The sequence below is a fragment of the Cyprinus carpio genome, unplaced genomic scaffold, assembly GCF_018340385.1.
Source record: "Cyprinus carpio isolate SPL01 unplaced genomic scaffold, ASM1834038v1 S000000814, whole genome shotgun sequence".
Classification (NCBI taxonomy): domain Eukaryota; kingdom Metazoa; phylum Chordata; class Actinopteri; order Cypriniformes; family Cyprinidae; genus Cyprinus; species Cyprinus carpio.
Window position 1 is genome coordinate 65,712 of NW_024873543.1, and position 26,730 is coordinate 92,441.

Consider the following 26,730-nt stretch of genomic DNA (forward strand, 5'->3'; position numbering starts at 1 on the left):
CATATACACACTGGCTAGAGGCACTGATTCTCATTTCATTTGTTTGACTCACCCACGCTGAATCGGTTTGCCGCGATTTCTCACACCGCAACAGTAACGGGCTATTTCATAAATTAGAAAACAAAAAGAGTGCAGGATGAAGTTGGATATTTACTCACTATCCATAATAGAAACACTCTATGTCACGAAAATGTCTTCTGTAGTTTTTCAACGACTAAGCAGCTTCGCACATGCAGCTTGTAAACGACTGAAGATTTACAAAAAAATTACGTCCAAAACAGTATTCAAAAAGAGTATCAAAACATATGGACACACTTTTTTGATATGTCATGTGTCCCATTACTGACGAAAGGCTAGAAATGCAAACTGAATCGTCCAAACTACGCTGGCGACACCTGCTGCTCTAAACAGTGTAAATGCTACGAGAACACACACCCAGAGTAGATACTTACAGCGGATCTAAATATTTATATTTATCATACTAGTTACGACTGATTATTTACTTTCCCCCTTGAGCTGATTCACTTACAGAGGTCTCTGTCTCCACTGCATCTGCTCAGATAAGTGTACTGTCTCTTAGACCAACTACCAGTCTATCTCTGAGCAGTTCATCATGCACAGTTCCATAGTTGCATTGCATTTTTCTGCAAGAGTTATGAAGTTATCAGATGATTCATTGGGCTGCCGCACTCTTTGATTGAATCTTGCTCTGTTGTATGTTTTTTTTTTTTTTTTTTTTTTTTTGCTGTTGCTGTTGAGGTAAAGGCTGTCCTCTCATGTTATCTGCATCATTCCCATGCAGTATATTATTGTTGTTTCACCTGAATAGCCTGCGAGCTGACGTAGATTACAGGCCATTTGAAATCTTTTAAACTGCCGAATCCATTTCTCCTGCTCTTCATGTTTTTAAAACTTATTTACAAAATATTAATCTCCAACGCACATTCAGAAAACATCACAATGATTTCATGACTGATGTTGATGCGAGGGCAGATGTTGTTGTGTGAACATGCATTGAAGATGAATATTTTGTAAATAAAGTCATGAATAGTTTTTTTGCGCGAATAAAAAATAAAATTGAGGTTAAACCACTGAAGTCGCATGGTATCCTTTGTTCCTTTTTTACTAAATAACGTTCCTTCAAAAGTTATTACAAACATTCAGCAGTGTTCAGATCATCTTTTTTTTAATTTATTAATAAAATTAATGAGATATTTTCTCATCCGCTGACATGTAAGCTTACTCACCATATTCCAAGCTTGCCTGCCTGCACCTGGGGACATTCACCGACACATCGTCATGGCCGTGGGAAGTTAGGGGTGCTTGCGCATGTGCTGCAGCACCCCCGTTGGAAATGCAGACATTACAGCACTCTCTGACAGATGCCCAAAAAATAAATACATAAACGTATTAAAACATTTTTTAAATCCTCCTGTTTGTTATTAACCTGAAAAAGTTTATGCACGAGGAGGTTTTGAGCACAACTAAATAATTATTGACCCTTTCGCACGTACGGTACGATCACAACCGGTGCTGATCATTCTAGGCTGGTCCCAGTGCATGACATGATCAACTGCTAAATTCAATGTGCTTTCACCTGTTGGCTGTCGCTGTGAGTCAGAGAGAGGCGCGTTCAGAGCATAGGTTCAGAGCTGTCATATATCACAACTTTTCAGTGTTTTCAACCACATAAATGTTGTTTATCGTCCGTTCGAGTTAGGTTTCGTACATAGAACAGTACTAACTTATAAAAAAACAATACATTTAGAGTTTGTAAAATACACCTGATGTCAAAGGAGAGGCAATAATAATCCTTTCCATTATAATTAGACACGTTGTTTTTATCATATCAGATACACATGTGTAAGTACTTTAAAGTATACTCTATTCTTCTCCCAGTTTCACCAGCCACTTACTTTTATGTATTTCGGGAGAAGTCTGGATGAATTCACGTGTGTTGTAAATCCAACAGATCCGATTCTCTGAACTGCGTCTGGCGGCCTGCACAAACTAAGATGCCGGTCGCGCATTGACATACAGCTCAACTAACTCGGCGATCGTTATACACGGTGTTTTTAAAACACTTCTACTTGCATATATTTGACAAATCGGCAACTATATCAGAATATTTCATGCCATAATCTAACAAATTTGTGAAAATATTTTGAATAAAAAGGAAAATGGACATAAAAGCTAAGATCATCATTCATTCGTCTTTTGTTGTTGTTGCGGTGTGTCCACGTTACAAGCAATGACTGCGTCACCATGGAAACCCCCATAAAGTGACACATTCTAAATAACGGGGTCGCCTTAAAACACTACACCTCGCCCTGGGATGTCAGCCAAATGCATCATTGTCAACTGACCTCACGTTGAACGTCCAAGGCGAAGACGTCCGCTGTGGCGCGACACACCTTTGGAGCTGTTTTAGGTGGCTGTTTCTCGAATTCCAAGAACGCAAAGAACGACTTGCGTTTCTCGTGGAGACCGGTCTTGCTAAGCCTTCCTTGGAAGAACGCACGCTGGAAAAGACTGGGCGAGAGACACACTATTTACGAGTATTGAGATGTGCTGCGTTCTTGCTTTTAACGACCGCATATCACAGCATAAGCCAGCGGCCAATGAACCAGTAAATATAGACATAACATTACAAACAAATTTTCATAACTTATTAAAACATTTTATAAACTATTAATAGATATTATTTACATATAATTGTATAACGTTTTCCTCTTTTTACGTGTTATTTGTTTTAACTATGACTATGTCCTTAAGATATTCATTTTTATTGTGCCAATATAACAAGAAATACTGCAGACTTTGCTCCAGGTCGTCACATATCTTTATTTATAAAATTAAGTACACACAAACGATATGTTTATTTTTTAGAGCCGTCAGAGCATTTGCGAGAGCGAGTTTAAAGCTTACAGGCTTCCGTACACCGGCCGCCGCTCAGCGTCTTCTGTGTGATTTCTCACGAACGGCCTAGATTCTATCAAGTCTCTGCCTCGATGCACCTCCTTAACCTCCTCGATACTCAAGAACACATCCGGGCACTTCCATGCGTCCTCTGTACCTTGCGTTCTTGAGAATTGGAATTGAACTTCGACGGTTATGATGACGTATAGCGAGAAGCACAGGACGCAAGATCGCTAAAGACCGCATATTGAGAAACAGCCACTATCTTGGCTATTTTGTACGTGTCTGTATGTGCAACGGAGTCTGGTTACAAGATTGGTATAATATGTTTACGTTCTTATTAGTGTGTTTTACTTTGTTATTAACTTAGACATTATTAAGAGGTGTCCACCTGACACGCAAAAAAATGCACCTCCCACTACAGCAACCCCCAACTTAAAACCTCGTACCCCACGGCCCTGCTTTTCCATATTCCAAGCTTGCCTGCTGCACCTAGGACATCAGAATTATTTTGTTGGTTGTGTTTTTTATGAGAGTGGTTTATGAGTATTATTTGATTGTGTGATTTTGATTTTTTGGTGTTTGGGCATCAAAATATTATTACTGAAACCTTATTAGTAATTAGTTAAACTACTAGTTACTGCAAAAAGTAATATTATTACAGTAACTAAGTTACTAGTAGTTACTGCCCAACACTGCTCACAATCCGTAATAGAAACACTCGCGAAAATGTTAGTTTGTCGACGACTAAGCAGCTATTTATTGCACATGCAGCTTGTAAACGACTGTATTTAAAAAGAGTATCAAAATATATGGGCACACTTTTTTGATATATCATGTGTCCCATTACTGACGAAAGGCTAGAAATGCAAACTGAATCGTCCAAACTACGCTGGCGACACCTGCTGCTCTAAACAGTGTAAATGCTACGAGAACACAACCCAGACATGTACAGTACATTAACACATGTTAGAAACCAATCGCAAATGTTTTCATGAAAGTGTATTAATCTCTTAAAAGTATTCTACAAACCAATAGGTCTACCATTAAATATGAAGTGTATTTGTGTTTTATTATCGTGTTTCTTTCATTCCTGATCCTGGTTCATTAAGATTGAACTGTTAGAGATTAACTGATGATCAGTACAATTTTTATGACTACTTTTGTGTTAATGTTCAGTTTTAAATAGTGCATAATCAATGTTTACTGTACAGAGTTTGAATATACTGTAGAGTTGATCAAGCTATAGCTAATCTTTTAAGAGTGTTTATGAGTCTCTGACACAATCCCATCAAGATAACCTTAATTTTTCTTTCTCCGCAGGTCATAACAAAACAATACTTCATATTCTCTGTTGGACTGAACATATTTTAGTATATTAATTCTTACACCTGCATTGTAACGAATCACCAACAGCCAGAACTTTTACAGCATCCAAAGACAAGCCCCTGGAATACAGCTGTCCTGCTTATATGGTTTTGGCCATTTGAAAAAAAAATCGACCTAAATTCCTGCAGTTCCCATTTTAATATCGATGGTTGTTACTTAACTGTAGACAGAGAGCTTTACAGCAAGGTTCACGGAGTGCTGATGAATCACAGAGACATTAAAAGCGACCTGTCAAATTTACCCAAAAAACCACGGCCTTTCTTCCAGAAATAGATATGGATGCACTTTGAGTCCCCACAAAACACGAGACGACTCGACACTGGAGAACTTATTTAATGTGACACTGAATTACAGATGGGAGGCTGATATTGTGCTTCATGAACAAATTATGATTTAAACTGAGGAAACAGAAGATATTTCCACAAGTTCTGGACAAAAAGGACATGTTATTTTGCTGGATTGTGAGCAACTGGAATGAGAAGCACAAATGGGTAAAATACTATAATGAGCTCAAAAATCACATCGAAATGTATGCCTTTGGCCGTCATTTTGGAAAAGTAGTAAGTGATGCTCAATACAAGGAAATATTAACTACATGTATATTCTATCTGTTGAGAAGACAGACGCTCATTATGACTACATGACAGAAAAGCTGTTCAATCCCCTCACACTCACACTGGGGCGCCATGATACATATACAAAACTTTTTTTGCCAAAAGATTCATCCACGTGAAAGGTTTTCTCCAGCCCTCAGAACCTGGCTGACATCTACACACATAGGCTGCGTCTGAAAGCTGAAGAATGCTGCCTTTGGAGGCTACATTCTAAGGTAGGAAGGCACAAGGCACATCCAAATCCAATGTTAGTTACACTTCCTGACTCCTGAGATGCCCTCTTCTGATGGATTTTTGAAGGCAGCACAGATGTATCCTTCTCTGCCTATGATATCCCACAATACTGTGTTTTCAGTTCCATCACAGCTGAGCTGAAAAAACAAAGATGGCATCTGAAAGTTGAGGTTGGTGGTCAGTTTGTGTGTAAATGTACTTTCTTCTAGTGAGAAATTAGTATTGTAGTAATTAAGTAAATGTCTGTGAATATTAAGCCGCAAAAAGACAATATATGAATCCTGCACATTCTGCGTGTCTGTGGAAAATTTCAGGCGCGGACTGGCCATCGGGAGAACCGAGACAATACCCGGAGGCCTGGCAGCCGATTGGGCCGGCTATTTTAATATCATTATTGTATGATTCCCTGCCGAATGTACTAAAGCGATTATTATTCCCAATCTGCCATTCGATAATTAAATATCTAATAAATCATGAATGGGTTAGTCGTGACTGGCAACGCTTCGGCTCGCGCGCTCTCCGCGCCTCCGCCAAACGGTTTGGATCAGAGTAATCAATGCGAGAGAGATAATTGAGTGGACTGTGGAAGCGCACAGGTGGAGCAGAGAAGCAAAACTACTGTTCAGGGTTTCAAGTGCAGGTCAGTTTCATCTGTAAATATGCTATTGTAGTTTTGTCTTTGTAGTTAAGCAGCAGAAGTCCATTGCTCATCATCAAAATACTATATAAAGGACATCATTATTATCTATTGTAATGTTACAGTGCTAATTTAGTTAATTCATAATAATTTAGGGGCAGCTGGGGCAGACAACACAACCCTTACGAAAATTAACGATGATTTTACTTTAAATCCAAAGACAATGGTTATTGTTAAACCATGGTAACCACAAATTAACCCTGTTTTTTGCTAATCTATCGATAGTTTAACCATGGAATTTGTAATAAAAAATAAATACAAATGGTAGCCAAAAAAAAAAGAAAAAAAAAACTTTTTCAATAATAAAAGCATGGTTAATTTTTGTAAGGGAAAAACATGACTCATGTTCAGTATTAGGATTTTTGTATAAAGATATTGTAGTGATGTACTAATTTTGACATGTAGGCAATTTAGAAAGTGTAGTTTTGTTAAATCTTGAGTATTAAAGTCATGAGAGAGATAGATATCAGAGCAAAATAATAATAATTTTGTGTGTATGTGTTTATTCAGAAGCAAGGATACGCGAAAGAGGAATCAATTTTGTGTACGAGTATTGTCATTGTCGAGTATGTGTGTGTGTGTTCGGGATGGGTGTGAGCTAGCTCCGAATGCGCGCGAATGGTTTAAAACGCTTGAATGTTTAAATCGGCAAGACTTAATGCAAACGACCAACTACGATCCGTTTCACCCCTACAAGCGAGTGACCTCCCAACACTGTTAAGTATTCACTTAGTTACCACCAAAGTGCTTTCTATTTGGTTGTGAATCATTCAGTTATATTCCGCCCCAGAAGCAAAATCAGTTTTGTGAGGTATGTGCACAAACACTGATGAGGCACACACACCATGTTGGTTTTGTGGTTTGTGGAGGAAGAGGTGGCTGTTGGGTAGTTCCTGGTTAAAATTAAACGCTATATAAGCATTCAAGATAAAAGAGAGGTGAAAAGCTGCTAAGAAAGACGAAGGGCAGCAAAAACAAGCAACCAACAGTGTAGCATAATATTTTGTTGTAGACAAGGGGCCTATATTTATTAAAAGACTAGAGTATATATATAACATATCTATCTATATATATATATATATATATATATATATATATATAATATATATATATATATATATATATATATATATATATATATATATATATATATATATTATATATATATATATATACACATATATATATACATTTTCTGCTTAACAAATAATACAGAAATAAGGATGTGTATATTTTTACATATTAAACTTACATGTGTATAAGTTTTTATGGGTCACCATACTTTGCTGTATGTCATTGATGCTACCTTTTATATCTACCTATATGTGTTGTATATATATATATACATTTTCTGCTTAACAAATAATACAGAAATAAGAATGTGTATATTTTTACCTATATGTGTGAAAATGGATTCTAAATTTTAACAGAAATATAGACAAAAGAAAGAAGTTGAATGCTTTTCCAGATGTGTGTTGCCCTGTCGTCTTATGAACCAGCTTGGGACCAGGTTATGCAGAATGTGCGTAAATGTGACTTAATTGTATATAAGGTTTCAAAAGGTGCTTGGCTGAATAATATTGGTCTTGTCAATTTAAAAAGGAAAAAAAGGGTCGCTCTTAAAAAGGTTTGAAAACCACTGCTCCACACTATAAATAAGTGAAAGTGATGTGACATACAGCCAAGTATAGTGACCCATACTCAGAATTCGTGCTCTGCATTTAACCCATCCAAAGTGCACACACAGCAGTGAACACACACACACATACACCGTGAACACACACCCGGAGCAGTGGGCAGCCATTTATGCTGCGGCGCCCGGGGAGCAGTTGGGGGTTGGTACTGCCGGCCCGAGACTTGAACCCACAACCTTAGGGTTAGGACTCAAACTCTCTAACCACTAGGCCACAACTTCCCCCTCATACAGCTCATAATAACAAGAAACAATAATCAGCCTTTGCCATTTCCAAAAAAAAAAAAAAAGAAAAAAATGAAAAAAGAAAAAAGAAAAAAAAAGTAATGATATAGGGGTCTGGCTTTAAAGGTTTTTTTTTTTTTTTTTTACAAAAGATTATATATTGTTGCAAAAGTATTTCTACAATTCAATTTTCAATTATCATCTAATCATATCTTACAGAATCTGTTGCCTAACCTGTTATCACATGAATTTCCCATATTTCATACCAAAAGTTATGACACAAAAATAGCCTCTTTTGGACACTATCTAATAATAGTCTAGAGTTTGACCAAAGCGTTTTTATACTTTTTAAAATATTTTGCACTTTTGACTGCATTTGTTATTTGTCAGTATTTTGAACTTTGCACTTTTGTTTTCTCTAAAAGAGTTTCAAATGTGATTATGTAAATACTGTACATCTGTAGTAAAGTCTTTCAGTTTTCTTAACTGAAGGGGCTTTGTTGCAAAGACGCACTTGCAGTCTAAACTGGGCTTTACATTCATTGTATTTCGTGAGAATTAAAGACAAATTTGTCAATTTACATGGAGATTGAATTTTGTCAGATTACATGGAAATGAAACAAGTCCTTCAGGAAACAACGACACATGTAGCAGACAATCATGAGGACTAATACAAAACAGTATTATGGGCAATAAATACAGACAAAAGTACAGACAAGGTACACTGATTTAAAACAGAATTGACAATTAAGTAGGTAATACATGACTTATTTGTAAGTACTGAGTGAATAAATATACAGTTATTATTACTATTAGTGAATGTAATTAATATAGTATAGTTTTAATGAGTTATAGTTTAATCACACTTTTGAATGAGGTAGAGTGATGTTATTGTCACTTTTTTGTTTGGTGGTCAGTCTTATTCCGCTGTAGTGCACTATTAAAGTGTCTTCACACTGCAGGGCGTTCCTGTCAGATGCTGAACAGTTTCCATAGCAGATGGTGATACACTCTCAAAAACACATCTGTAGAAACCAGTGAGGATGGAGGGGGTCATGTCAACTCTTTTGAAGTTTTGTTGTCTAAACTTCTGTTGCCTTGGTGGAGGATGGATAATGTGGAGCTTTGGTGCATATGAAGTCAACAATCGTTACTTTTGTCTTGTAGACATTTGTTGGAATGGCATCAGGCTATGAGTTGGTTCACTTCATCTGCTATCAGTATTATTGTTCATGAGCCTCACAACTGTGTTGTCATCTGCAAATGTTACAATGATATCTCTTTGGTGTTTTGCAATGAATGAGCAGAATGTAAAACACTGGACTCAGTACACACCCCTGTGGTGCACCGGTGCTCAGTGTGATGGGTTTAGAGACTCTGACAACTTGCGGTCTGTTGCTGAGGTCAAGTATCCTGTTGCACATTGATGTGTTTAGTCCATGTGCTGACAGTTTTTCAAATAATGTTTGTCAGATGAGTGTGTTGAATGCTGAGCTGAAGCCAATGAACAGCATTCGGAGTTAAGAGGCTTTGTTTTTCAGGTGTGAGAGAGTCCCAAGGCATCGCCACCTCTCACTTGACTTTTCAGTATTTTGTTGTTACACTCATCTATTACCCATTCACTTTACCAACTTTTGTTGCTGTTAGAAAATTATTCCTGTCCTAATATAGTTCAATTAAGTGCCTGGAAGAGTTTTGAGTCCCCTCCTTTGGTTAATAGCATTTTATTAATAATATTACAAGTAAACTATTGCTAATTTATTTTTAAGTAATATTTAAGTAAACCAAATGTATGTTTATACTCAAATTAAATTACAAAAAAAAAATGGTATAAAAAGTTTTCAATCCATTTTATTTTTAGCCTTTAAAGGTAACAAAATCAGCAATATTCTCCCAACAATTTTTACCAAACTTTGGCAGCCAACAGAAGTTTTTATGGGAAGTATAGACTTAAAATCCTCATATTTCCATATAAATCAACCAAATGTATACACACCTACTTTCCCCCCAATATTAAATGCTATTGGCTGTTCTCTGCAGAGTTACCTGCTTCTTTGTGCACATATGATAAGATAAGTCGTCAATTCAGAGTTAAAACCTGGGTTGATAGAAAAAAGTTGATAAAAAAAAGTGTCATGAAACCTATTGAGCCAAATGAACCTGGACTGAACTGGTTTAGTTTTGTCAACTCTAAGCCTACTCTGAAAGTCAGTGTTTGTTCAACTAGATTTATACAACAGACTACAGAAGAACTAGACTGAAACTTGAAGAAAACCAAAGAGGAAGGTCAAGGTGAACTGCAAAAGCATAACAGCCAAAAACCTAACAAACAGAAGGCTATTTACATGATGAACTAAACTAGAACCAGGTGATGATGATAAGTAACTAAGGCAGCAAATTAACAACAGGAAGAAACACAGGAAATTAGATTTAACATAATACAAACCAAGAGCTTTTCTCAGAAATATTTATGTATACACACGTATATTTGTATACATCAGTGTTGTTTAAGTTCTTTCTTTCTGTTCCACAGATGTATGTCTTTCTATGATGTTTGAGCTTGTTGAGTGTGTCTGTGCTAGGAGCAGCACTAATAGTCTGTATCTGTGAATAAACAGACAAATATACCACTGCTACTAAACATCTCACACAACTCTCATCTCTCTTCTCGACTATTGTCCCCACAACAACTGTGTTTTAACACATTTAAATCAGAGTGCTTAATCAGGCAAGAAAATGACCTTTTAAATTATGGTAGCACTTTATTTTACAGTCATGTTCTGCATGTACATGCTATGCACTTGTAAATGACTGAGTAATCATAACTAGGTACTAACCCTATACCTAACCTTAACTCATGTAGTCACCTTATATTATCAGTTCTTAGGTACAGTAAGTACACTCTAAGTACAAGTAAGTGCACATACTGGAAAATAAAGTGAAACCAAATTACATATTTGTCTTGTAAAAAAAAACAAAAGAAAAAAAAAGCCTACCAACATTATAAGTGACCTTGGATAAAAAAAAAAAAACCTGCTAACATTATAAGTGATCTTTCATAATGTACTTTTATTTATTTATTTATTTATTTTTAAAATACTAACATTATGAGTGACCTTGCAAAATGTATATAAATAAAAAAAACACATTTTTAAAATTACCTGTTATCAGCCAAAGCAGGGGGCTGGACTGCACTGATAAAACTCTTTCAGTCACTTCAAGCTTTTTCAGCATTAGAGTCAGAAAGAGAGAGAGACACACAAGACATAGTCTTATAAGCAAGACTGTGGAAAGGAGGCTTTCAAATGAAAAAAGTCACAACATTTACCTTTTTTTTTCTAGTTGAAGTGATCTGTAACTATTAGCCTTGAAGATAGTACTGAAGATAGTTGGAGACAGCCATTGTTTGAAGAGTTTTAACAACTTTCTTGTATTGCTCAGGATCAAAACAAAAGCCATTTTCCTTCTTTATTTATGTTTGCAGGTCTTTGACTATGAGGCACATGTATCTGCTGAGTCTGGGTGAGTCACATTTCAGTTCATTTTTAGGACTGAATGTAGGAACAGATGTTTGTGGGGAGAAACTCAAACTGTTCAAAAAAGAGAAAGAGTAAATGGAATGAGAGGAAACTGCCAAAGATAAGAATATCTGAGAGAAAAAAAAAAGGAAAAAATACAGATTTGGATGAGGGTGAGTAAATTATTACAGAATGGTCTTTTTTTGGGTAATGTGAAACTAACCTTATTATGTTTGATCAATCAGATATTATTGGCAAGGACTCCCACATGCAGTATGTAATAAATGCATAGTTATTAAATAACACGTTGTTGTTCCCTCTCATGACAGGTGAATTATGTAAATGTCATGAACAATGACTGTAAAGTGAATTGGCTGAATAGAATTATTCCTTGCTTTGATAATTATTCCCATTTTGTCTTCTCAAACTGTTATTACTAATAAAAAGTGGCATTTTAGCCATTATGTGGAATAAATCAAATGAATTTTGGCTGAATGTTTTAAGATTAAGATCAATATTTATATTTACATTTACATTTACTTTTATCCAAAGCGTCTTACAAATGAGGACAATAGAAGCAATCAAATCAACAAAAGAGCAATGATATACAAATGGTATAACAAGTCAATATAATTATATGATAAAGAAAAAGAAAACATAGAATAGAAAAAGAATAGAGCAAGCTAGAGTTAGAGGCCTTTTTTTTTTTTTGCTTTTGTTAACTGTAAAATAAATAAAAAGTTTTTAGAATACTGTGTGAATAGCTAGTATATATATATAAATATATTATATATTATATATTTTCTAATATAAGATTAGGATGGGCCAAAACAGGGCTCAGCTGACGCATGATAGCAAAATAGTCCGTGATGAAGTGGTGGATTTACAATCATCTCCTCTTATGTTATATAACTAATAGGGAATGATTGTTTTCTGATTTATGACTTGCAAATGTAGTGTGTCAAAGATAATATCTTAAAATAACCCCATTTGTGTGAAGAACATAATACCATTTTCAGAAGATGCTAGAATGATCTGTACTGTTAAAGTAGAAACGGCATCCACTGATCATCCATATGGCTGTAAGTTCTAGTGTTTCTGTATCTCAAGTTAGTTTGAGGCTGGATCCTCTTATTCAGCTTTTGGAAGTGTGGAGAACATTGTTTTCAGTAAACTCTCTGTAAACTGATTAACTTCACCTTTCTCTCCTCGTCTTCTTTCAGCATTTTGGTCTCTGTTTGGGGTCAAGCTGTGCTCCCCAACAATAGCACCATCATTTCAAACACAATTTAAATACAGTGACGTCCACTATTGAAACTGCATCTATTTTGCTTTTGAAAAGTCAAAAAAAAAAAAAAAAAAAAAAACTTACAAACATCTTTTATTTACATTTTACTACTTGAAATCTGAAAAGACTTACAAATGAGAACCAATAGAAGCAATCAGACTTACTAGGTCTTTCTGAATGTCTTTGGTTTGACTTTTGATAATTCCTAAATCTATCTGCATATTTGCAGGTTTGCATTAAAAAAAATCCCATATTATCAATGTGGTCTCAGACTTTTGGACCTCACTAAATGTGCATCAAACTACACCAAAGACACTAAACCTGCAGTAACAGACTCTTTATTTTCTGCTTATAGTTCTTCTGTTAGCACTGACAGAGAACATCCTGATGCAGACAAACTGTGGAGATGGATATATAAAGCGCAGGGGAAAGTGTGTAGGTATGAGAAAAAAAGCTAACATATATGATACTCTGATGTCAGGGCTTAACAGGATTTTTCTTGGGTTGTGTATGCCAACATTTAGGCAGATATAGGACACATTCATGAAAAAGCACTTATTAATGAATTTTAAATTAAAAAACCAGGAAAAGGTGCTATGGTTATTCAAACTTTCTCTGTCATTGTTATAGAGGATGATGAGTGTGAGTCTGAGCCATTAATTTGTGGAAAAAATGCAACATGCTTCAACACTGACAGCAGCTACTACTGTCAATGTCATGAAGGATTCACAACTAATTCAGCTTATAATTTCACAGGAACAGATGGGATTGAATGTGAAGGTAAAGAGAGCTTGATATGATGAATCTCACATGATCTCTGTGCAGCAGAGAAAACATCTGAATCTCTGTTCATCTCATTTCAGACATCAATGAATGTGTGGTTGGCAGCGCTGATTGTGGTCCTAATACAAAATGTGTAGATTCTGAAGGAGGATATAATTGCACATGTGCAACTGGCTACATTTCCAGCAATGGAAAAGACATATTTAATTCAGGACAAGGAGTTCAGTGTAATGGTAAGAATGTATTAAATCCTACACTATATATATATATATATATATATATATTATATATATATATATATAGATATTTATATGGTGAGAAGTCTGGTTTGTTTGACTAGTGTGATCTCTTCCTATGCTGAACTACGCTCTGGCCTGCTTGAAGAGGTGGGCTCATGGTTCGACTGGGCTTCATGTTAAACTGAGAATTGAACAGCTATTGACATCGTACTGATGTAAGCGTGTTCCGGCTCAGGGGCCTCAGTTCATATTGTATAAAACTTTAGGTTTATTTTTTCATCCTAAAAGTGTGCACAAAAGCTAGATTTTGCATTGAAAATGTTTTCAGATTTATAAAACCATGCATATGCCAGAACCTGCAAAAACAAATTCCGGTTACAATACCGAGGTCAGTGGAAGATTGTGTGTACATGAATCTCCACCCAGGTTAGAGTTCTCTGTTGAAAGTCTGTTATGGGTACAATACATTAGGAAAATATGTGAGGAAATCGGCTTTAAAGTTGTCCAAAATAAAGTTCTTAGCAATGCATAGTTACTAATCAAAATTAAGTTTTGATATTTTACGATAGGAAATTTTACAAAAATATCTTCATGGAACATGATCTTTATTAATATCCAAATGATTTTTGGCAAAAAGAAAAATCAATAATTTTGACCCATACAATGTATTGTTGGCTATTGCTTCTAATATACCCGAGCTACTTAAGACTGCTTTTTTGCTCCTGGGGTCATGTTATACGAGATACAGACTATTAAAATGTTTTTGATGACATCACATTGTATTCAGTGTCCTCATGAAAATAAAATTTCAGAGTAAGTTTTCATCCTAGTTGTTTTCCTTCTTTTCACTGGCCAAATATTATTTTAAAAATGCTTTAAAACAAATCAAATTTATGCAATTTTGCCTAAAAGTTTACAGTTTTTTCAAATTCTATCTTTTAAAATACAATGGTGTTTGTCATAATTTTGAGAAGAGCATGAAAGGAGTTTCATTAGACTACTGTCTGTGCGTGACCCCTGTGAAACAGAGGTTATACAGTGCAGTCAATCGGACCTGTTCAAACCACACATTTGCATCCCCATTTTAATGTGTATTTACATAGGAAATTTACAAAATGTTCGTACATCAGGCACCAGAACATTAAATGCAAATGATTTTGCAGGCCAGCTGAGCGAGAAAAGGGGGGGGGCTATTGCTTCATGTTTGGTACTTAAGGCAACAGTGCCTAGTGTGAGTATGCCCCTAAAGAGCTATTTCTGCCTGTTTTTTTTTTTTTTCATAGTAAAATGTCCTTGATTCTTGTTTAATGAGCTGTTGTGCAGAACACTTTTAATCTTTGCTGCTGGCCAAATCTGAATATCAATTGTTTTGATCACCTAATCTATACTTTTTCTCAAACGATAACCATATTTTAGTTTGTTTTGTTTTTCAGAGCTTAAGTGTGACAGTTTTTTTTAAGTGAGAGAGACGCATTCCCAGGTAATGCATAACTTACTGATAAAAGAATATTACAGTTTTTCAACACATAATGAGCTGAACTCAGTTTTTTCTTTGTCATTGTCTGTGTAGACACCTCCAGAGCTTATCATTAAACTCCGTCTCTTTGATGACCAACAGCTGTCTGGTTCTGAGTCAGAGTGAGTCTGTGACGAATAATACACAAGTGGATGGAGAAAAGCTTTTGAAGGTGACACTTTGTAAATCAGTTTTTATTGCAAAAGAAAAACAGACTGCGTGTGACGAGTGGGACAAGGCCGAGTTTCGTGAGAGTATAAGCCCTATTATTAGTATTACCTGGTGACCTCCTTTCATTTGTAATATTTGCAGAGGTTGTCTGTGATCGTAATCCCGTACGAATCGGCATCTCTGTGATTTGGCCAGCATTTGGCGGGTCGTATTTCATTTTTTTGAGGGTTTTTGTTTCCTGTGCACCATGGGCGTCGCTAGGCCATTTTTAGGGGAGCTATAGCCCCCCTAAAATGACCACTCAGTTTTTAAAATTTTGAGATTACATAAACTGTACACGAATTTGTGATCACCCCGGGTCCCCTTTAAAATTCATATGAAAACGGCATAAGACTTCGATCGGCTCCTCCCTGTTTTTTTAGCGCGTTCTTCAATCCAGACCTCAGCGGCACAGAGCGAGAAACAGAGGACCAAGGTATGTGTTTGATCGATAGAGTTGTGTATAATAATCATATGTGCAGTTCTTTGTCATAAATACAGTCTACAAAATATCATGGGGGAGCAATCAGTTCCACATGTATTTCACTGCGTTCACCCCTCATCACACCAAGTTGTTCCCCCAGAGAAATAAGCACATATAAACACATGCTTTATTAAAACCGTTGTTGCCATTTTCATTTGAAATATATGCATATATATATATATATATCGTATATATATATATATATATATATATATATATCTATGATATATTACCCTCATTGGGGGCTGAGCCCCCCTAAAATGAAAAACCTGGAATCTCCCCTGCTGTGCACCTTTTTATCCATCTTTGTGAAGAATGGAGCTGCGTTGGAGTGTTTTAATAGTATTTTGGGTGCTGTCATATCACTATACTACAACATACAACTATACAATTTACAGAAAGAGAAAGCTGAAAAGGTTTCAAGGTTAATGTGTTACAAATAAATCAAGCATAAGCTTGAGATATTATTTTAACCTGGTGAAATGTAAATGACACAGGGCATGAAACTATATTAGTTTCTTTTTTAAAATCCATCTAACCGGACCATAGAACGGGACTCGGAAAACCCTTGACATCCGGGTAACGGGAGATAAGTCAGTAAATTTGAGTAAAATCACAGGCTTCTCTTATCTTGTGCGAATGCACCACACGAAATTCAGATGTGGGGGTAATTTCAAAGTCATACAAGGTCCCTAGATAATACTTATTCCGTGCAAATAGGGCTTTAGACAGGTGACATGTTATCAAGATGTTAAAAGATGCTAGCAAATTGTGCTAACTCATGTTAGCAACATGTTAAAACATGGTAGCAATGTGCTAAATCATGTTAGCGACATGCTAATCCCTGATGGAAAAAAACAGCATATGCTGGTTAGACAGGTTTTGAAGCTGGGATGCTGGTCTGGTTTAAGGACCAGTTTAGGACCAGCTTAAACCGGCTCAAACTAGCATCCCAGCTTCATTTAAAACCTACCTAACCAGCATATGCTGTTTTTTTCATGATAGAACCATTCTAGCAAAGTGCTAAAACATGCCAGTTATGTGTTAAAACATGCTAGCAACATGCTAATTCATGCTAGAAACAAACTAGTAGCCTAACATTTTAATCTATCTATCTATCTATCTATCTATCTATCTATCTATCTATCTATCTATCTATCTATCTATCTATCCAAACTTTAAGTCAAGATAAAATTTGTGTTTTTGACTTGTTTCATCTAGTTACAGTGCATTTTTTAAATATTGTGCGGTGCATTGTAGAAATACACCTATTTTGATATGTTGACTAATGCACGTGTAAAATACATACAAATGTATAATTACAAATGTATCACTTGAATTAACATGTAATTAAGTCCTACTTAAGTGTGGGGAAAAAAAAAACTCTTTAACTAATTGGATTTGTTATAAATTTAAACAAATACATTTAATTTGAATAGCAAATAACATTAACTAAGGGTCAGTTTACACTTAAGTAAATTATTTCCATAACAAGTACTCTTTTAAAAGTAGCCTACAGTACACTAAAGTCTAGTTCTTTTTCACAAGGGTAAGTTAAATTATGTGGTAAAGTGTCTTGCAGACATTCACAGAACTCAAATGAGTGCTTTTAAACATCATCTTGATCCACAAATCTCTCTCATTTCACCCACCACAATACAGGCATTTCTGAGTGATCTAGATGATCTGCATCTTGGTAGCTTCAGTGGTGATAATGATATAATCTCAGCATTGTTTAGGATTGTGGTCAACATACTAAAACTGATCGGACATCTGCTGTCAGCAAGCCGAACCAGGAAAATAAGCGCTAAAGCTGGTAAGAAATACGTCACTAAACATTACACTTCAGTACCATTTTCAATAGCATCTGCTTCACTGAATTTATTCTTACATTTGTAATGTGTTTTTTGCCCTCCAGATGTGGAGCTGTTAGTAAAGAGGGGCAATTCTCCACCTGAGGGTGATTTCATGATGAATATCAGTGGAGCACAATTAACCTCCCACTGGGACACCGCAACAGGAAATACACACCTCGGTACACATTCTTATAAAAACAACATAAAAAAGTGATCTTTTTTTTATTGTACAATGATTTTAAAATGATTTTATAAAATGATTTTTACTGTCTTTGTGCATCAACCAGGCTTTACGACTGCAGCTCTCCTCAGCTACAAAGGTCTGGATGAATCTCTCAACTGCTGTTTTGACCATTTAGAAACACAGCAAAAGCAAACTTTCAAGATCAATTCAAAAGTAGTAACTGCCACTTTTATTAACTATGAGACAACCAACCTTAAGAAACCAATAAAGCTCACATTTTCTCACTTGGAGGTATGGAACAATTTGTTCTCAATGCACCACATATAATGTGTTACACCATTATGTTATACTATAAAATAACAATTCTGCACATACATTTCCCTCCAGAAAAAGAATGAGAAGCATAGCTGTGTGTGTTTTGGGATCCTGAACTGGACGGGGGTGCGTGGTCAACACGTGGCTGCACTACAGTGAGATCCAGTGCTGATCAGACCGTCTGCTCCTGTTCTCACCTCAGCAGCTTTGCTGTGCTGACGGCTCTCTGTGACACTGGGGTCTGTAGGCCTACTCTTAACTTTTGTCAGCATGACAGCAAACCTTAAGCTCATCATAGAAGTGAAAATTATTAGAAAAAAGTATGTGACGGCGGTGGGGGGGGGTATAAATGAACAGTGCTCTTTTCCACCCTCAATGACAAATTAGTATTGAAAAATTCAGTATTGAAGGATATAAGGATCCTCAAATTCAAACTGTGTGTGTTTGTGTTCATTTTAAGGCTTTTATTGTCAGTTGTTGTGAAGTAATTTTCCATTGCTATTGCTTGTTGTATAATAACACTTGTCGGATTTGTGTTTGTCATATGAAACCAGAGCACTGAAACGTATGCGACTAAAATTATTCAATAAACTTTACTCCTTTTTATCAACATTACTTTGTCTCCTGCTTCTGCTCTTCACTGGATCTACAGTCAACTTCTGGCTGATAGAAGACTGTTGATACAGATTTGGGTACCACTCAAGACTTGCTGACTAGTTTTTCTGTGACCAGACAAAATTTTGGTCTATAGTTATATGTTTTGGTATCTTTTGGTACTTTTTAAGTATTTTTTATGTGTAGAGACAAGTAAGGATGGAGGGGTAAATGACATCTCTCTTCAGCTTACTTAGAAAATACAGGAGCTGTTGGGTGTTCAGAGAGAGGCCCAGGAATTTGAAATGTAGGTTGTCTCAATATGTGTGCCCTTGGTGGGTGATGGTTAATATGGGGCTTTTTGGTGCAACTGAAATCAACAGTCATCTGTTTTGTCTTGTTGACATTCAGTTGACATTCTTTCTCCTAATTGTTATTGATGAATCCCAACTAAATCATTGTCACCTGCAAACATTACGATGTTATCACTTTGGTCTTTTGCTATTGGCTGTTCACTGAAAACTTACTTGGTTTTTATGTGCACACACGATAAGTCTAACAATATTTATTTTTAATCAGTTACAAAAACGTAGACTGGTCTAATTTGAATTGAAAAGTGAGACTTGTTACCCCTTGACTAACTGCTGGTTGGCCAAACTAGTTCTTAAAACACTCTGTGGCTAAGAGTTTGGATTCCTTGCCACTTAATATTTGGCAAAAACTATCAACTTGACTGCACAGACACTATTGGATGAGAAGTGAACTGATTTGGATGATGACATCACTGAATCAACAATGAACTGACTTTAACCGAAAAACTGCCTCTTTACTGTCCTCTTTTTAGATCAACCCGGAAGAGAGACGTTTTCTGTGAATGTGCGAGACTTCCAGTTCATTAGCCTCTGCAGGGAAATAACAAGAAGAATATAGAATATTAATCAAAATAATATGGTAATATCAAGCAGCAAAACAATCTTTTTTGTACAGATAAAAATAGCTGGAAGCAGATGACACCGGAAGCCAGACGCATTAAATTTACAAATGCCCTTACGGCAAAAATAAGGTGAATTTTGTTTACATTTTTGAAACACTGTAAAGCTGCTTACACAATCTGTATTGTATAAAGCACTACAGTATATAAATAAAGCTGATTTGACTCAATTCATTGTTAAAACCTGGGCTGATAGAAAAAAAAAAATTATAAACAAGCGTCATGAAAACCTATTGACCCCAATTTACCTGAAATGAACTCGTTTGTTTTGTCAACTCTAAACCTACTCTGAAAGTCAGCTTTTGTTGAACCAGCTTCATGCAACAGGGCCACAGAAAAAAGAAAAAAACAGATCAAAACATGAAGAAAATCAATGAGGAAGGTCAAGGCAAACAGCATCATCATAACTAGAAACAGGTGGTGGTAATAATAATGATGATGGTGATGATGGTAAGCAACCAGGAAACAAACTAACAGGAAGAAGCACAGGAAATTTAAATACAGATGAGATTAAACATAATACAAACTAAGAACTAAAGCCCTTCTCAGAAATAACTTCACTGTCATGAGCCCCTTTATGCACTGACTGTTTTAATCAAGGGTTGTCAAGGTTATTTGTAGTGGATGTGAGAAGTCAGTTCTCACCAAATATAAAAATCTACTTCCTTTCTTTCTTTCTTTCTTTCTTTCTTTCTTTCTTTCTGTGTTTGTATGTGCTATAGACACAGCAATAACAGTCTGTGTGAAAACAGGACAACTATACCTCTACAATTCACAGCAACTCTTGAATGTTCCCACAATGATTGTTTTGACATGTTTTTGGGTTTCAAAATCTCATAGGAAGTCAGAACCCTATTTTACGACCATTAAATAAGTCTCCAGTTTTTAAAATAAAAGTGGTGTGCATGTTAACATTGATTAATGTCCTTTCAGTTTATTTTCTTTTTTTAATGAAATTAACAAACCAGCACAATGTTCAAATGAATTGCTAAAGTGTTCTGCACCTTGTTATACAACTGCTAAGAGTTTTAGAGGGTTGCTAGGTCATTGCTAGCTGATGACAACTGTGGCCCAAATGTGGGCTAAATCTGGCACTGCTGGTGTGGATGGCAGCACTGCTTGTGGTTCCAGTGCAATATGTGCAAATTATGAAGAAGGTTATAATTGCACATGTGCAACTGGCTACATTTCCAGCAACGAACAAAAGTATTTAATGCAGGGCAACGAGTTCAGTGTATGGTAAGAAATTATTAAGGCCTTGACATTTTTGGCCATCTGTTGTGTGACATACAGACAATGTGAGAATTTTAACTTGGCATGTTTTTGTTTATTATCTGTCCCTGAATTACAGACAGAGATGAAAGCAATGATCCCAGTTCTTGTGAAAAACATGCAACATCTCGTTACACTTCTGTGAGTTATTGCATCTGTGCTGCAGGGGAAACTAACTCAACTGACACAAACATCCTTTGAAAGCTCCTGCCATATTTTGTCTTTAAAAGTAGCACAATACATTTGTATTGCTGTTTTTGTATATTTTTTCCTCTTTTAAATTACCTTTTTTCCTGTTGTTTCTCATACTTTCCACTAACAGGTACCCACTGACTGTGATGTTTAGTGCTTATCACCTGTAGATGGCGCTATGATGTCTTATAGCTTCCTTATCCTGTATAAGAGAAGAGAAACAAAAGAGTTGTTTTCAAACAAATGTAACTTTGTGTTTAAAAACAAAATAAATTGTATCGTAATTTTAAGAAAAAAATTTGCAGATTAAAGTCATGGTAAGAATGTTTTAATAACAAAAATGAAACACTTTGCAATTAAAGTAAATGGTTATTTTTCTTGGCACAGTTCCCAATAAGATAGTTTGGCCATACCCAACCACTTTTAGTCATTTTTACCTTCAGCGAGAATGTAAACAAAGCCAAATATTATAGTTATAACATTACATTTATACATAACTAATCTCACAAAATGATCATACAGGTGATCACATACTCAGGTTTCTACAGAACTGTACTGAGCGTAACCCTTATATGAAAAAGAAGTTTATTCAAGTGTGCGGTTAGTATACTTCTTTTAAACTAAAAAATAGGAAAGTATGCTTTTAGTTTACTTTTTATGTACTTCTCAGAAATGGGCTTTATGTACTTCTCAGAAATATACTTAAAATGACATTTAAGTATACCTGACTTATGTTGCGTTCACACCAAACGCGAATAGAGTGTCAAATTCGCGTCTACCGTGTCTAGTTTGCCGCTTGAACATTTTGAATGCATTCGCGCGTCTAGAGCGAAATAGACGCGTGTAGAAAGCAAAAGTTGAAGCGAAATTGACGCGCGACCGAGGCGAAATCCGCTTCTTGTGGGAGGGGCAAGTGCTAGGCGGTTTGTTTGTGTGTATGTTGGCTGATGTTGATCGAGCATTCGAGTCTTTTCCACTTTTTCCTGCACACGTCCTCTGAATAAACACATTATCTTGTTAGCGAAAAGTAGGGGGAAAATACCCGAAATGACGGGAAGGAGGCCGCGGGTCGATAAAACCATGTAAGTGACTCAAAAGTTAAATGTGTATTTACAACACACTCTTCCTAGCGAGTTTCTTTTTATTCCTGTCTATAGAAAATATGAACGTTTTTCATATAGCTCCGGGTGACTGCTCACTGACAAATTCGTTCCTCCGTGTTGAATGAGTGACTCCTGAGCAGGCTCCTGATTGGTTAACGCGGCGCGAATTGACGCCAAAGTTCAAATTTTTTTCAACTCGGGGGCGGCAGACGCGAATTCGCGTCAAACACATAAATGCACACAAAAGCAACATCTCGCGCGTAACCGCGCGTATCGCGCCAGACGCTCAATTCGCGTCATTCGCGCGAACTAGAAGCGCGCGAATGAGGCGAATTCGCGTCTTCCGCGCCGCGCTAAACGCCTCATTCGCGCCTCGAGACCTCCAGACACGCGTAAAAGCGCCTTTGCATTGACTTAACATTGAAATCATTCGCGCCAGACGCTCTATTCGCGTTTGGTGTGAACACAGCATTATAGTTATAAAAGGTTTATTCGCGCTTGAGCTATACTTGTTCTCCTAATCCATGTTTTCATTGTTATGACAGGTAGAGAGGCGCTAGTACACATCTTCTATACAGAATTTCCAAAAAACACAAGTGAAGAAGAAAAAAAGCAAACAACAGATACTAACACATGTAATCTAACACGATCATCTGGACATGAAAACAGCACCAAAACTGTAACATTATGGAATAAAATGTCGACTGATGAAGAGGTAATAATTACAGTCAAGCTTTTGGGGTGTTTGATCGACTCCATCTATGTTTTGATTATCATTCTGAATCCAATTCATAGTCCTTTTTCAGCTTTTTGTTCAAAATTTCATATCTTTATTTTTTATGAAACTTACTCACATTAAAGTGTTTAAAAAAAAGAATGCATGAAGCTAGAATAAAATGTTTTTGTTTACAAGCAGATACCCAGTTCTTTCTCTGGATGTTTTATATGTTCAGATATTCATATAACAAAATATATACTAATTAAAACCTAAATAGGGACATAATAGAATACTTAAAGTATGATGTAAAGTTAACTTAAAGAAAACTTATGAGTATACTTGCAGTATAAAACTATTAACTAGTAGTTTTACTGAGACTATACTTCAAAGTGATGCAAAGTATTTAATTAGTAAACTGTCAGTATACCTATAAGTTCACTTTTAGTATAATTGCAGTACAAACTACAAACATAGAGGTAAAACTAGTTGTGGTACTCAAAGTTTGCTACCTTTATACTTAAAGTACACTTAAGAGTATATTTTTATATACTAGAAAGGGGGCCAATTTAGTTTCCAAGGAGTATTGAAACAGTACACTTACAAGTATATTACTAGAACACTGATATTTGTATACTTGCTACATAAAGTATCCTTAAAAATATACTTGAACTTTACTTAAGTATACTACTTTTTGGTTAGGGAAGTGTCACTCTTGTTTGTGAAATGTACAGTTTCCCCTGGTGCACTCTACCGTACATTTACATTTAGTCATTTAGCAGATGCTTTTTTTCCAGAGCGACTTACAAATTGAGGACAATAGAAGCAATCAAAATTAACAAAAGAGCAATGATAAAATTCAGCACATAACAAAAATACATTTTTACTTTTTTTCCATTGTCAAAAAAAGAAGACATAAAATGTCCTGGGAGTCTGTCTTTGTAATAACATTTTTTCTAGAGTTAATATGTAGTATTATTATTATATATATATTATATATTATATTATATATATATATATATATATATCACACATACTGTATATATATTAGTCCCGGTGATATGTGCAAAATCTGAGGGTGATATGTTTACTTTTTCATAAAAGCATGAATGTTTACAGTTGTACAGGTTAGAGCCCATTTTTGTTTTTTCATTTTCAGAAAACGGAGCCATTGCAAAAACACCTCGTGGTGTTATGTATTTTGTGTCTATCTCCTGACCAAACATGATAACATCAGAAAAGGTGATGTCTACACCCTATGTTTTGATGGTCAAGGATTACAATGATCCACCATTACAGAACATAAACTGTTCAGGTGAAGAGTTAATGATGAAATCAGCAATGTGAGAAGGAAATAACAGTATCTGAGCATCATAGTATCACAGCTTTTACAAAAGTCCATATTATGGCTATTATTATTTTTTCATTCTTTGATAATTAACTAATATTTTATTTAATAGTACAATAAAAGACTATTAATTAAATAATTATTAATTTGTTACATTTATATAGCGCTTTTCTGGGTACTCAAAGCGCTTTACATAGAAGGGGAAATCTCTGCTCATCTCTTTAATTACCTTTAACCTGCATATTACTATCTGTGTGGCCACCAATTCCTCTACCATTTTTTACTTTTAGGCAAAACTACTTTCACCTTTCTATCTTTTCTCTGTAGTGTCATCCTCATCTCTTCAGCCACCCATTTTCTCATCTCTGGATGTAAATACAGCAGCTGACACTTTATGATCCACTTTAACTTCTTGTCAAAACAATATCTGTCTAGACAGGCCAGGGCATACTACCCCTTCGAACCTAAAAAGTTGCCCCTTGTATCATCATCTTTACTGTAATTTTTTGCTGAGCAGTCTTTTGGTTGGCTCACCAATTGTATAGATTGCGCTAATACAAAAACAAAAAAAAAATAGAGTAGGCTTGACCAAAATTTTTGTGGCGAGAAGAAAATTACTGGAGAGTGCGTGGTAGCATAGCACTTCTTCAATAGTGATGTTAGCATGTGTTCCTTTAAACAATCTTAAACCCTTGTGTGAAGCCTAGCTTCTCCCAAGTTCTGTGCTGCGGGATTTCCAAGATTCTGTCTGTATTTTAAATGTTTATACATGAAGGCAAAAGGGCTAGAAACAAACAGGACACTGTTAGGACCTTCTGCTGGAGATCCTGCAAGAAGTTCCTGAGAAAGCTAGGACCTCTCCTGCTATTCCGTTTCATTGTTCTTATTCTAATGGAATGGACAGTTTGGGGTTCACCACCTTTTATGAACAGTTACACTATGTCTTTCATAGAATGACCAACTGAACTTTAACCAATCAGGTTTCAGGAGTGGCCATTCAGCTGAGACTGCTTTGCTGTTGGTCACTATAGCGCCTGCAGGTAGCGAAAGCTGATTCCAAATCATCAGTTGAATCTTATCTGCTGACTTTTAAAACTGTGAATTATCAGTTTCTCATGTCTGCCATCACTGGATCTGTACTCCACTGGTTGAATCCTATCTCACTGGTAGGTCTTCAGGGTTTCCTGGGGTGGGGAGGTATCCAAAGAACATTCACCTGGCCACAGGGTTTCCCTCTGGGATAAGTCTTTGGACCACCTCCTCTTCTCAATATACACTACATAACTGGGACCCATCATACAGGCAAATGGTTTCTTCTATCAATGCTATGCTGATGACACACAGCTCTATATAACAGATGATCCAATGGTAGCTGCACGGATCTCAGGCTGCCTGGCTAACATCTCGGCATGGATGAAAGAAACATCACCTACCTTGCAAAGACTAAGGTCTTGTTGTCTTTCCCTGCCACTTCGACTCTACAGCATGATTTCACCATCCGAGCTAGGTTCATCAAACAGTTATTCTTTGGTGACTTGGCTGACCTTCAAGGGACCAGGCACATGTTGTAAAAGACAGTTCAATCATGCAGGTTTTGCATTACACAACATCAGGAGGATCAAGCCCTTCCAAACAGAGCATGCTGTGCACAACCTTCTTGTCCACCGGCCCTGTGTCATTTTCTAGGCTGGACTATTGCAATGTTCTTCTATCGGTGGACTTCCATCATGAGCAATTGCAGTAGGTGGCCAACCCAGAAATGCCCACTGCTGCCGCGTCTGCAAAGGTGCAGTTGCAGTTCAGGCTTTTGACGCGCTGAGTGGCACTTAACCACAAGATACCTTCAAACATTGCGCAATCAAACACAAACCATTAAATGACTCTTACCAATCTCAATGAGTATAGTAAGGCTTGAGAGTCGGTTAAAATTGGCACTATGTGCTGGGTAATAGTCTGATTACAAGATATCATAAATGAATAGCTATATATATGTTATGAGTTTACTCTGAAGACCTTGATAGCATGGTAGCATTACAACTATACAATATAAATGATTTTATTTTGTTTTAATGAACAAGTGGTATAAAATGGGGGACAGCAACCTTATATCAAACTTTTTTAAAGCGTTCCACAGTGAGCACCGCGGGGGCGGTATTGCGCAGGAGCGCGCCAGTGAAGGAATGCGCACCCATCCGAGACACAGTTATGTTCAGACTTGCAATGAAAAAAATAAAAATAAAAAAAATAAAACGGATAAAACCATACACCAAACTTTTAAAAGTTTAAAAACATAGCCTAGATCAGGCCCCGACTATGTTCCCAGTATATAATGTATTTTTTTTTACCCACAG

The 26,730-nt window shown here is 36.2% G+C and overlaps 2 pseudogenes; both read left to right on the forward strand.

Annotated features, from left to right (window-relative positions):
- Window positions 1-13,080, forward strand: part of LOC122143110 — a 72,668-nt pseudogene extending 59,588 nt beyond the window's left edge.
- Window positions 13,081-13,173: 93 nt separating this feature from the next.
- Window positions 13,174-18,754, forward strand: LOC109061029 (annotated as a pseudogene).
- The last annotated feature ends 7,976 nt before the right edge of the window (window positions 18,755-26,730 follow it).